The following is a 9,679-nucleotide window of genomic DNA, read 5'->3' as shown; positions in this document are numbered from 1 at the left end:
GTTGAACTCAAAACCCCTCTTTTTTTTTTTTTGTCCTTGCCAAACTATTTACATTATGTAAATTATATGATACTGTATATGTTAGTATGTTATAGATGTTCCGATTATTTCCCATTTAGGCTCAGTTTTATAGTGGTAACGATTGTTTTCTCCCAGCAAGTTATTAAGGATTCTTGTAAATGTGAACCACGGCATGCAATTAATCAGCCGCAATAGGGCCGTGCATGCTGTTTTAAATGACTGTAAAACAAATCAAATCAAATGTTTCTCCTCAGAAACACATAAGCGAGCACTTGCTGTGTTTTAACTCATATTTTATTAAAAAATAGAAGCTAAATCACATAGTTACAGATCTAGAGCTGTATGGCACCGACTGAAATTACGTTTATTTTCATTTTAAAGATCAAGCCAAAATCAATATTACGTATTGCCTTGAAGAAAAAGATGATACAAAGGCTGATGGTTGCCTCAGTTTTGCACTCTTCAGTAGCTATTGTCTTTGTTTTGGACATTTATGTTCATCTTTGGTGACTCCAAACCACTTACGCAAGGGACGATCCGCTAAATTTTGTGGATTTTTTTTCTCTGGACTGTTTTTCACCAACTTCCACAAATCGACGTAGTTTTTGGGAGATGTTAACCGGAGATGTAGCAGCCCTCGATGGCGCATGGTGGAGACGACGAAGATGACACACGGGGGACACGCAGCCATTTTCGATAGTGAAGATTTCAAACTCGGCTTTCATCGATTGATCGAGGGAATCTCGGATCTCCCCCCAACAACGGGCTTCTTCTCCTAATAAGGACCGAAAAAAGATTTGCACATGTTGCTGTTTGGGTTGTTTACCCCTTTTAGAGAAAACAAAAGATAGCCGAATATACTTGAACGTTGATGTATGGATGTCATGGAGTTCAACAGAAATTTCAGCACAGATCTGGAGTGTTTTTTAAGTGCTTACTATAAACCGCACAGGTTTTCCTACTTCATAATTGCCCGTGAGTACATTCAACCTCAATCTCACAAGACCAGTGTGTTGCAATCGTTAGCTGACCTGGCAAATGGAACAAAAGCACCCAGATTGGGCCCATATTATTCCTGGGGACTTTAACGGAGCGAAATTCAACCACGAACCTCCCAGGTATAAGCAGCACATCGACTGAAAGGAAAAACAAACATTTTGGACCGCTGCAACTGTTTAGCATGCTGAATCATCTGCACAATTGTCAGTGGCTCAGTATTACCACAATATTAGTAGCCTTGTATTGCGCAAGTGACTGTCAGATTTTTCTTTTATGTCCGAAATTTTAAATGTTTTTTACTTGGCCCATGAAGATGATTCGATTTTGATTTTGCAAAAAACATATCCAGAGATATTTGTTTTTTTTTAACATAAAAGCAAAGTGAATCCAAAATATATAATGTCTATAAAAACATTAGCTATGGATCCCATCCTCAGCAAATGTTTCTCACTTGGTTCTTGTAAAATGCATCTTCCTCAGAAATTCGTTTTTCCACCAACATGATAACACTATTAAAAATGCATATCTCTAACATCCATGTCAAAACATGGACCGTCTGAGATTCACAACACGAGTGACCGTCGATACCTTGCGGCATCCTCAAGAGAACCTGAAACAAGCTGCTCGCCAAACGCTTTAAAGATTAAAGCGGTGGTGAAGAAACGATCCAGAGAAGACAAAGGCACATCAGTTATGTCACAACAGGAGATTCTCTCTTCACGAGCGCTTTCTGTGTATCAAGTTAATCATTCCCTGAGATTAGCAATGCAGCGTTGCCTGCTCATCTCAAAAAGTATTGCAAAAGTGAGGCCAGTTCATTGATTTTGGTTATAGACTGAAAGACAATTAATTTGTACATCACATGATGGATATGACTTGAGATCAACACTTGAGCATTTATTTTCAGCATGATTTGTAGCCATTCACTTTCTGTACCAGTTATGCTCACAAGGGTCGTGCTGGAGGCTATTCCAGCTATCTTTGGGCGAGAAGCACGGTACACCCTGAACTGGTTGCCAGCCAATCGCAGGGGACACATAAACAAACAACCATTCACACTCGCATTCACACCTATGGGTAATTTAGAGTCTTACATCTCTTATGTGTGTGTGTATTTTTATTCTTTGTTCTCTTTATTTTCTTATTATGCTTTTAAGTTGTTATAATGCGCATCTTTGTAACACTGTTTCCTTTCATACTTTTAAGTCCTTATGATGTGATGCGGTTTCCACCAATGCTCTTGGGTCCGTGTAACGTGAACTCTTTGATTCCTTTGTGACGCGGAAGTTTGAAATGTTTCAAGGATTACCTATGTAAGGAAAAGAAAGACAGAAGACGAGATTTCTTCTTACGACCTTACCGCTACTCCGGGAAACTACGCTGCTTGGAACACTAACTACACGGACGCCGGCTGCCTTTCGTTTTTGGACCGGCTGGAACGTTCGATAACTTGGAGTAGCCGCTGGGATAAACATTTGCTTGTTCGGGAACACTTGTTCAATGTTGCTGACTATTCGCCATTGCGGCTTAACTACTCTGTTCTTGAACGCCTATTTTGTGTTAGCTATTTTATCGTGTTTGTGTTGTGTTGACGCGTGTGAAATTAAATTGTCAGAAACACGGAATTACAACTGCCTTGTCGCATTTTGCTGGTTTGAACAAAGGAGACCTTAGTCTAAATTCACACGTAACACATCAACCTACCGCTCATGTTTAAGGGATGTTTCAGGGAAACTCCACGCAGGCATAGGGAGAATATGCACCCTCCACACAGGAAGTGCCAGGATTTTATCCCCAACCCTCTCAACCGAGGGGCAGATGTACTTAGCAGTTCTCCACATTCCTCATTTGTAACTAAACAAACACTTATTTATGTAAGTTACTTCCTTCAGTCACCTCGAGCAGCTAATATGCATGTTCGATAGGGTTTAGCCGGATTTTGGGTCATTATCTTGTCGCACAATTAAGGATGTTTCTTTAAATTAGTAGACAAACTCTTTCTGTCTACTTTACAGTTCATTTTGCTGCCATCATGTTGTTCATCGTCAGGCCCAGCCCAAGAGACGTCATCTCCACTGCTATGTAGAGTTGCAAAACTGATCCAGAGGTAAATACCTGGAAATAAACACCGAAGTTTTCATTTCTTGACCCAAATATTTCGTCTACAGCAAAAACAAAATAGTTGCTCTCACTGGTCCTATAGTTTTAGCAGTCTATAAATATATAGAGGAAGATAAATAAATAATATTATTTAAAAATCCCCTTATAACTTATTTACACTGTGAGCAACTTGACATGAGGGAATCCTTGTCTTACCTCCATGAAGATCATTTCTTGACATAATGATAATCAAGTTTCAAACTGGATAATTAGAAAAAAGAAAATACGCCGAATTGCCATTATAACAGCGTTACATGTGCGTAGTACTTTGGGAGTCAGGAGGCACACAGGTAAAGAAAGTGATTCTCCCCCTCCCAAGGGCATCGCTGCAAGCGGAACACCTGCATTCTTTCCACTCTGTGGAGGATTTAGAATTTGACCTTTAGTGTATCGGTGAAATGCTGAAGACATTCTTCAACATGTCAGACTGCCACATAATTCTATTGTCGGACATGTTGTAGCCATAAACAAGCAGCTCTCAAAAAGTGGGAATCCATCCATATGGGAACAAGTCCTATATTCTCCCAGCAGCTCTGTCATTTTTTTTTTTGCAGTAATACATGTGGAGTGTTTCACAAAGATTTCGTATTGACCCGAAAACATTTGATGACCACAAAAGTGAGTACTGTGTATTTCTCCTGCGAGCAGATGAATCTTTTTTTTGTTTTGTTTTGCTTTTTTTCAGGCGCACGGGATTAGTGTGTGCTTCTCAGGGGTGACCTTCCGCAGCAGACTCTGCATCAAGCCAGGCCTTCACCATGAAAACCTCTGCGGGACGGATTGAGTTCCAAGGCCCTCTCCTCTCCGGGGACTCACCCAACCAGGGGAGCAGGAGGGGGGGGGGGGCTTTCATGGGAGATCACAGGTGTTTATATACAAAATGCCAATTTTCTTCCTCCATAATTCCATGTTACTGCATTACCAGATCTTATCGGAAGGACAGCATCTCATTCTTGAGGTTTAAGATGTTAATGAAAGATGCTTTGCCTCCAGCCACTGGGGGGCTAAATCAACAAGTCTTGGATTCCTGTTGGCCTTTGTTGAGTAAAGCCAACGGCTGGGATGAAGTCAGAGAAATAGAGATGAATTGGAGAGCCGTTGTCTAAAACAAGCATTATTATTGCTATTATTAATACAATCAAAAATACACTGTTTTGATTAACATTGATCAGCAACTGTATTAATTTACAGTTGTCCATGTTGTAATATTTATTTTCTTTATTTCCTCCCTAACATATTTGTTTGTTTCTTTTATATGAGCTACAGTTTATAAAACCTATATTTAAAAAAAAAAAAAAGGTGTCAAGAATTTATAGTGGCCGCACGGTGGCCCAGCTGTAAAGCGTTGGTCTCACAGTTCTAAGGTCCAGAGTTCAATCCCGCCCTGCCTGTGTGGAGTTTACATGTTCTCCCCGTGCATGTGTGTCTTTTCTCCGGGCACTTGGGTTTTCCAAAAACATGCAAGATTAATTGGACACTCTAAATTGCCCTGAGGTGTGACTGCGAGTGCGACTTTTGTCTCGATGTGCCCTGCGATTGGCTGGCAACCAGTTCAGGGTGGACCTCGTGTCGGTTGACAACTGGAATAGGCTCCAGCACTCCCATGACCCGAGAAAACAATGGATGGATGGATGGATGGATGGATTTATTGTGGCGGCCCAGTGGCGCACTGACTTTTGGTATTACTAGCTCGCCGTATTTATTTTCAAATAGATCGTCAAAATAAAATTACAAATATTATTGATTTGGATAGCTTTACCTATTGTACATTATGGATTGTTTTAGTGTGTTGAATAAATAAAAAGCTGTTAAAGTAAGTGGCCCTTGCCTCCTTTAGTTTTTCTATATTCGGCCCTTAAAAAAAAGGAAAAAAGTTAGGACACGCCTGCGCTATACAATAATTTATCCAATTTTGTTCATCACTACCAGTGCTCGTACCGCCAGCGCTCTGTGGGATAAAATGTCATCAACAATAAGTGCTGATCACATGTAGAGGATCATTAAAAGGAGATCATATCGAATGCCATGTCAAGAGCAGGAAAGAGAAAGCGAGAAAGAAATAAAGGGGAGATTTGTTTGTCAGTCAATTTTATCCACTCAATCTCCTTCGGCTCGTGAAAGAGCGGCCGAAAAAGGAGCAGGTTCAGCTTTCTGTAAATCTCCTGATGAAATGTTGACAAAACAGACAATTTTCTGTAATTTTCCCGCAGCCCTCTTTCAGCAGGTTACTCACTCAGAACCCCTTCATTTCAAAACAGGCGTGCGCCGCGACCTCTGACCGGTCCCAGACTTCTTTGGCCTCGGCCGAAAGTCGTAACAGTCGCGCCTTTTAGATCAGGCGGAGGTCGTTGAAGAAGGCAGCTTCATAATGGAGGCCTTTGTCTCTCAAAGCGGCTCTCTCGGGCCCCAGTAAAAGGATAAGAAACGTAGTTAATGGCTCAGGAGTGGCCTAATCATCAGCTGCCATTACTGCTCCAATATCAGCGCAGATGACAGACTTATCAATAACAAAGGCCCAGCTGAAGCCTCCAGCGCTCTGTCATTTTGATCTTTGCTCCACTCATCAGAGTTTTCATTTGAGCGAAGCACCAGGCAGCGCACCTCTCATTCTCTTCACGCTGAGCCAGAAATCACTCATCTTTACAAGCCACTCTGTATTCTCGCAACCCCGGGCCACCGTTTCCGCAAATTGGCTTGATTTCTCCGGCAAATATATGACGCATCAGAGAGCTCATTACGCTTAGAATGTGCGCGCTTCAAATTGTTAAAACTCTCTTTGGCTTCGGGGTTTTGTCCCTGCTGCAACAGTTGGAGCCCAATATGTAATCGTATTGCAGTGAGCTCGCTTTAATCGTTTTTAATTATTCTTGTCAAAACACGAACATAAAACTAACGCTACCATTTATGGTCAGCTGGTGTCTGTGTGCAGACTCACGGGACACTCAATTTCGTAGACATTCACCTATCCAAAATCCAATGCCAGAGCAAAAGCAAAATATAATAATTCACTATTCCTATCGACACGGCACGGTGGGGCAGCTGGTAAAGTGTTGGCCTCACAATTCTGAGGTCCCAGGTTCAATCCCGGACCCGCCTGTGTAGAGTTTGTATGTTCTTCCCGTGCTTGCGTGGGTTTTCTCCGGGTACTCCGGTTTCCACCCGCATCCCAAAAACATGCAACATTAATTGGACACTCTAAATTGCCCCTAGGTGTGATCGTGAGTGCGGCTGTTTGTCTCCATGTGCCTTGCGATTGGCTGGCAACCAGTTCAGGGTGTACCCCGCCTCTCTCCCGTTGACAGTTGGGATAGGCCCCAGAACTCCCTGCGACCCTCGTGAGGATAAGTGGCAAAAGAAAATAAATGGATATTCCTATTGACGCAGCTATTGACAACAGGTTAACCAATGTAGGAGCTTGTTGAGGTGCCTTTTAAAAACATATATTTCGCACACTTGTATGAAAAAAATGAATATTATTACAAATAATACCTCCATGGCAGTTTCAATTCAAATTGAGCATTACTGCAGTTGTACAAAGCAATTTTATGGATTCAGCCCTCTTGTTAGATTGTGCTGGTGTAAAATATTTTTTAGGCAGTGATTACACTCAGTGGCGGCACAGTGGATTAGCTGGCAAAGCGTGAACCTCACAGTCCTGAGGTCCCGGTTTCAATCTCGGACCCACTTGAGTGGAGTTTGCATGTTCTCCCCCAGGCACTCTGTTTTCCTCCCACATCCCAAAAACATGCAGCACTAATTGGACCCTCCTGCGATTGGCTGGCAACCAGTTCAGGGTGTACCCCGCCTCTAGCCCGTTGACAGCTGGGATAGGCCCCAACACGTCCCCGCAACCCTCTTGAGGATAAGTGGCAAAAGAAAATGGATGGATGAGTATACTCATCAGGCCGGAAATAATTGAAGTCTGTTACATAGTAATTAGAATGCCAGTGGCTGTAGTGAAAAAAAAAATACACGATTGAACACAGAAAAATAGACATACAGTAGAATACACATGCTTTAAATGCGATAGCTATTCCTTCTTGCGTGTCACGTTTTTCCAGCGAGAGGAAACCTGAGAGGGCCGAGGAGGCGCTGCTGCACCTGGGCCAGGCGGCTCTTTCATTTACAGCCACGCTGAGGATCAGCCACTGACGGACTTAGACACCTGCTACTGGCAAATATGTTCTCCATCAGTGGGTTGTGGACTATTTGCGGCCAGAGACTGGGAGACCATTGTTCTTCGCAGAAATGACGGCCAAGGTAGCCAAGGGACCCCTGGTCAAAATATTAGTTGTATTATTCATGTTATGGTTACAAATATGGCACTGCTTATACAATATAGCGAGCAAAATGAGAATTGTTAATTGTTGGGTTAATGCAAAAATTAGACACACGATTCATGCACAACAAACAGGAATTGTTTGATAATAAAGAAATGTACAGACTCGTGGAAAGGTCAGAAGTCAGTAGATAAAGTCGTCAAATGTATGTGCGCTATTCGTGCTGTGCTTTCAGGCTTAGCATTAAACAGTGGAGGTCCTTATTCCTTCAGTTGGACACATGATATGCACTCTTTGGACAAATCATTCCATCGCTATACGCTCATCTATAGGGCCAGTGAGTTTGGGGATTTTGCAATGTCATCTGGGATTAAAAAGGGACAGAACATCAGAGCTGCGGGGCCACGGCACCTGGAGCCCCCTGATGATACCTGGAGCTCCACCACCCAAAGGGAGCCCCGTCAACGTACTGCCAAATAATTCCTGGTCCAGCAAACGAAACACACCTTAACAAGGCCCCGTTTGAGAAAAGCCTTTGATGCAGAATTTGTCGGGAGACCTTATCGATGCCATCGTCATTCCTCCTGATCACACAAACAATCTCTCACGGCCAAACTCTGGCCCCAGCTTCTGCTGAGCATCAATCGCCTGAAAGAGGAGGGAAAAGTCCCAGCTGAGCATAGAGGAGGGACTTGTTTGGAGGAAGCACGTGCGATGACAAAGCCATTCTTTCTTTGGGTTGATCATCCACCTGCACCTGATTAGGTCAATTATTCACTTGTGCTGCCAACCTGTCATTCACCGTAAAACAAACGCACCCGTACCTGCAAACGCACACGCACGCGGCACAGTGGACTAGACGCCACCGGTTTACTTAATGAAGAGTGCATTTCACAAAATTTCAATGATAAAAATAAACTTTGGCATAAGATGCGTGGGTGAAGTGACACTGGAAGTAGGCAATGCAAATCAATGGATTTGAAATTCCGTATTGACATGGCAAAAATGTACTCAAACAAATTTGATCTTGATTAATTGCTGATATTAAGCATTACAGTACTGTGTAAGTATTCTGATTTGTCTTCTGCCTACATTTATACAGACTAGATAACATTTTTATTACTATTTTGTGTTTCACAATCCCAAATTCTCCAAATGTCAACATGATTTTGATCTTTCTAAAATAATAATTTGAAAATGAATGACATAAACTGCATTCTACGTCGGTGTGTCATGTGTCAATGTATCATGTGATGCACCCCTCCCCAAAAAAAAGGTTCAGTTGTCCAATTTTTTCAATAAAAGAAGAGTTATACTGTATGTGACATGGATTGAGGTTTCAGTGCTTGAAGAGGCTGCTAAAAAATGCCATTCATACAATATCATCTAAAAAAAAACAAAGTCTTCAAGAAATCTGAAAACATACTTGATGACTGTGATATCCGCACGTGACATTTTAAAGGTGAACCCGTGGAACACATTGCCAAAAAAAAAAAAAATGAATGAAGAAAGAAATTGAAATTTTCATGCAAAGGACTACAAACTTTTATGTAGAGTTTGTTTTTGTAATGGTTTGCACACACCTCTCATTAAAAAGATCAATTCATAGTTCAAAGTGATGAATGACTTTGTTTTGTCATGAATAGTTTCCTGGAATAATCGACCACATTTTGTTGCACAGACGGCAAACTCCTTTAATCCTCATTGTCCCAAACAGAAGACTACAGGATATTATTTCCTCCACTATACACACTCAGTGGTGACTGAATTGTCAATAAACGTGGCACACAAATAATGCTCACTGATGACACACGAGATCTCAACTTCTACCAATAAGCAAATGAAGAACGCACAAATTGTGTGTATTTTCTCTACCTAGTGGGCGAGCTGGAAAATGACAACTTTTATCAACCCCCACATAAAACAAATTCCCTTGAACGGAGTGCATCCTGGTGTAATACAATTTCTATCATAAAATCACTGTGGCTTCACTTAGTATTAAAAAAACAGAAAAATCATTTTTTTAACAGTTAGCCACACCATGAACTATTCAATTATTTTACAACATGTTGTATTCCCATTTAATTAACCGTTCACGTTAAAGTTAAGTTTCACATTACATTCAGGATCAGTTTTTGTTATTATGGGCCCTATAGGAGGCGCAATATGTGTGTGGTTTTTTTTTTTTTTTACAGTCTTTAGATTTAGTCTCTGGCGCC

This window comes from Syngnathoides biaculeatus, chromosome 4, assembly GCF_019802595.1.
Source record: "Syngnathoides biaculeatus isolate LvHL_M chromosome 4, ASM1980259v1, whole genome shotgun sequence".
NCBI classification, from domain to species: Eukaryota; Metazoa; Chordata; class Actinopteri; order Syngnathiformes; family Syngnathidae; genus Syngnathoides; species Syngnathoides biaculeatus.
This window is presented reverse-complemented; position numbering follows the sequence as displayed.